Below are 5000 nucleotides of genomic sequence, written 5' to 3'. Positions count from 1 at the left end.
CACCGGCAACCGCAACACGATGCAAAACAAATTGCACGAGCTACTGATACTTGTACCATGCACGGTACACGGTTCCGAAAATTACGCCTGAAAGTATGCAATTTGGTGCTACCCTAGGGAACTTGTATGGGGAAGCCTACCTACGCGTGTCGCACGTTGCAAGTTGCATGGTCGTCGATCAGAGGCATGCAAAAGCACCTATCTAGGGGAATTACTCTACGTTCTAGTAGCTAGTGCGATTTTCCGGTCCAGCACGGCAGTACGCCTGCATGCATACAATCCATGTACCAACCATGTACCTAGGCGTTGGTCAGTAGCTTTTGGCGCCACATGGAGAAGTATTCGAGTTCAGATTTCTGGGACTTAGCGTATTTTTCAAAACTATTAATGGAAATTAAACTATAAATGGGTCTCAAGCTAGGCGTTGGTCAGTAGCTTTTGGCGCCACATGGAGAAGTATTCGAGTTCAGATTTCTGGGACTTAGCGTATTTTTCAAAACTATTAATGGAAATTAAACTATAAATGGGTCTCAAGCTAGGCGTTGGTCAGTAGCTTTTGGCGCAACATGGAGGAAGTATTCGAGTTCAGATTTCTGGGACTTAGCGTATTTTTCAATCATATTAATGGAAATTAAACTATAAAATGGTGAAACTAGGCGACGTTCAGTAGGTTTGGCGAAAAGTGAGGAATTTGTGCCGGTCAGGATAGCGTGCCCAAAATTTGTGTACCGATCAGGAAAGTACAACACGGAGGGCGCAGCCCTAGCGTACGTTCATGGATGTCCATGTTGGTACAAGTTGCCGGTCAGGATAGCCGTGCACCAAAATTGTGTACCGATCAGGGAAAGTACAACACGGAGGGCGCAGCCCGAGCGTACGCGTTCATGGATGTCCATGTTGGTACAAGTTGCCGGTCAGGATAGCCGTGCACCAAATTGTGTACCGATCAGGGAAAGTACAACACGGAGGGCGCAGCCCGAGCGTACGCGTTCATGGATGTCCATGTTGGTACAAGTTGCCGGTCAGGATAGCCGTGCACCAAAATTGTGTACCGATCAGGGAAGACAACCGGAGGGCGCAGCCCGAGCGTACGCGTTCATGGATGTCTGTTGTACAGTTGCCGGTCAGGATAGCCGTGCACCAAAATTGTGTACCGATCAGGGAAAGTACACACGGAGGGCGCAGCCCGAGCGTACGCGTTCATGGATGTCCATGTTGGTACAAGTTGCCGTCAGGATACCGTGCACCAAAATTGTGTACCGATCATGGAAGTACAACACGGAGGGCGCAGCCGAGCGTACGCGTTCATGGATTCCATGTTGGTACAAGTTGCCGGTCAGATAGCCGTGCACCAAAATTGTGTACCGATCAGGGAAAGTACAACACGGAGGGCGCAGCCCGAGCGTACGCGTTCATGGATGTCCATGTTGGTACAAGTTTTCCGGTCAGGATAGCCGTGCACCAAAATTGTGTACCGATCAGGGAAAGTACAACACGGAGGCGCAGCCCGAGCGTACGCGTTCATGGATGTCCATGTTGGTACAGTTTCCGGTCAGGATAGCCGTGCACCAAAATTGTGTACCGATCAGGGAAAGTACAACACGGAGGGCGCAGCCCGAGCGTACGCGTTCATGGATGTCCATGTTGGTACAAGTTGCCGGTCAGGATAGCCGTGCACCAAAATTGTGTACCGATCAGGGAAGTACACTACGTTCCTATGACTTGGGTGAAAGTGTTGATAAAGTGCCGGATAGGATAGACGGTGGCTTATCGTACACATCACAAACAAAAACCCCTTTAGTGAGCAGTAGCAGTGTCGATGGAACAAAGCGAAGGAATACAAACTGATCAAGTACAATAAAGAACGCTACGTACTAGGACTTCTGTCCAAGAATGGTGTCCGCGACGGGAGGGCAATGGTCGAGCAAGCAGTTTTCCCTAGTAAACCTTGTATGGTAAACATACCCAAGCGTGTCCGTATGCACGCAACGATAGTCACGAACGGGCACATACCTAGGGAAAGTACTCTACGTACTAGGACTTCTGTCCAAGAATGGTGTCCCGCGACGGGAGGGCAATGGTCGAGCAAGCAGTTTTCCCTAGTAAACCTTGTATGGTAACATACCCAAGCGTGTCCGTATGCACGCAACGATAGTCACGAACGGGCACATACCTAGGGAAAGTACTCTACGTACTAGGACTTCTGTCCAAGAATGGTGTCCGCGACGGGAGGGCAATGGTCGAGCAAGCAGTTTCCCTAGTAAACCTTGTATGGTAAACATACCCAAGCGTGTCCGTATGCACGCAACGATAGTCACGAACGGGCACATACCTAGGGAAAGTACTCTACGTACTAGGACTTCTGTCCAAGAATGGTGTCCGCGACGGTCGGGAAAGCAAGGTTACTTATCATGCAAACAAGTTTAAATGCTACCTTACGAGAACGAAAGGTTACTGTGGATGGAACAAAACGTGTGCCTAGAATTCCTTCCTGGTTTCCCTAGTAAACCTTGTATGGTAAACATACCCAAGCGTGTCCGTATGCACGCAACGATAGTCACGAACGGGCACATACCTAGGGAAGTACTCTACGTACTAGGACTTCTGTCCAAGAATGGTGTCCGCGACGGTCGGGCAGCCGGTTTCTATATAAACATGGTAAAACAAGTGTAAATAGCACTACTTAAGAGAAACGAATTTACTCTGTACTAGGACAAAATGTGTGCCTAGAATTCCTTCCAGGTTTCCCTAGTAAACCTTGTATGGTAACATACCCAAGCGTGTCCGTATGCACGCAACGATAGTCACGAACGGGCACATACCTAGGGAAAGTACTCTACGTACTAGGACTTCTGTCCAAGAATGGTGTCCGCGACGGGAGGGCAATGGTCGAGCAAAGGTTTCCCTAGTAAACCTTGTATGGTAAACATACCCAAGCGTGTCCGTATGCACGCAACGATAGTCACGAACGGGCACATACCTAGGGAAAGTACTCTACGTACTAGGACTTCTGTCCAAGAAGGTGTCCGCGACGGGGGGAAGCAGGCATCATGGTCGAGCAAAATGTGTGCAGGGTTTCCCTAGTAAACCTTGTATGGTAAACATACCCAAGCGTGTCCGTATGCACGCAACGATAGTCACGAACGGGCACATACCTAGGGAAAGTACTCTACGTACTAGACTTCTGTCCAAAATGGTGTCCGCGACGGGAGGGCAATGGTCGAGCAAGCAGGTTTCCCTAGTAAACCTTGTATGGTAAACATACCCAAGCGTGTCCGTATGCACGCAACGATAGTCACGAACGGGCACATACCTAGGGAAAGTACTCTACGTACTAGGACTTCTGTCCAAGAATGGTGTCCGCGACGGGAGGGCAATGGTCGAGCAAGCAGTTTCCCTAGAAACCTTGTATGGTAAACATACCCAAGCGTGTCCGTATGCACGCAACGATAGTCACGAACGGCACATACCTAGGAAAGTACTCCTACGTACTAGGACTTCTGTCCAAGAATGGTGTCCGCGACGGAGGGCAATGGTCGAGCAGCAGGTTTCCCCCTAGTAAACCTTGTATGGTAAACATACCCAAGCGTGTCCGTATGCACGCAACGATAGTCACGAACGGGCACATACCTAGGGAAAGTACTCTACGTCTAGGACTTTCTGTCCAAGAATGGTGTCCGCGACGGAGGGCAATGGTCGAGCAAGCAGGTTTCCCTAGTAAACCTTGTATGGTAAACATACCCAACGTGTCCGTATGCACGCAACGATAGTCACGAACGGGCACATACCTAGGGAAAGTACTCTACGTACTAGGACTTCTGTCCAAGAATGGTGTCCGCGACGGGAGGGCAATGGTCGAGCAAGCAGGTTTCCCTAGTAAACCTTGTATGGTAAACATACCCAAGCGTGTCCGTATGCACGCAACGATAGTCACGAACGGGCACATACCTAGGGAAAGTACTCTACGTACTAGGACTTCTGTCCAAGAATGGTGTCCGCGACGGGAGGGCAATGGTCGAGCAAGCAGGTTTCCCTAGTAACCTTGTATGGTAAACATACCCAAGCGTGTCCGTATGCACGCAACGATAGTCACGAACGGGCACATACCTAGGGAAAGTACTCTACGTACTAGGACTTCTGTCCAAGATGGTGTCCGCGACGGGAGGGCAATGGTCGAGCAAGCAGGTTTCCCTAGTAAACCTTGTTGGTAACATACCCAAGCGTGTCCGTATGCACGCAACGATAGTCACGAACGGGCACATACCTAGGGAAAGTACTCTACGTACTAGACTTCTGTCCAAGAATGGTGTCCGCGACGGTCGGGAAGCAGGTTACTTATCATGGCAAACAAGTTAAATAGCTACCTTAAGAGAACGAAAGTTACTGTGGATGGAACAAAACGTGTGCCTAGAATTCCTTCCTGGTTTTCCCTAGTAAACCTTGTATGGTAAACATACCCAAGCGTGTCCGTTATGCACGCACGATAGTCACGAACGGGCACATACCTAGGGAAAGTACTCTACGTACTAGGACTTCTGTCCAAGAATGGGTCCGCGACGGGAGGGCAATGGTCGAGCAAGCAGGTTTTCCTAGTAAACCTTGTATGGTAAACATCCCAAGCGTGTCCGTATGCACGCAACGATAGTCACGAACGGGCACATACCTAGGGAAAGTACTCTACGTACTAGGACTTCTGTCCAAGAATGGTGTCCGCGACGGGAGGGCAATGGTCGAGCAAGCAGTTTCCTAGTAAACCTTGTATGGTAAACATACCCAAGCGGTCCGTATGCACGCACGATAGTCACGAACGGGCACATACCTAGGGAAAGTACTCTACGTACTAGGACTTCTGTCCAAGATGGTGTCCGCGACGGGAGGGCAATGGTCGAGCAAGCAGGTTTCCTAGTAAACCTTGTATGGTAACCATACCCAAGCGTGTGCCCGTATGCACGCAACGATAGTCCGAACGGGCACATACCTAGGGAAAGTACTCTACGTAC

The sequence above is a fragment of the Anopheles merus genome, unplaced genomic scaffold (assembly GCF_017562075.2).
Source record: "Anopheles merus strain MAF unplaced genomic scaffold, AmerM5.1 LNR4000010, whole genome shotgun sequence".
In the NCBI taxonomy this organism is placed as follows: domain Eukaryota; kingdom Metazoa; phylum Arthropoda; class Insecta; order Diptera; family Culicidae; genus Anopheles; species Anopheles merus.
The sequence above is the reverse complement of the archived record's forward strand: the minus strand, read 5'-3'. Positions refer to the sequence as shown.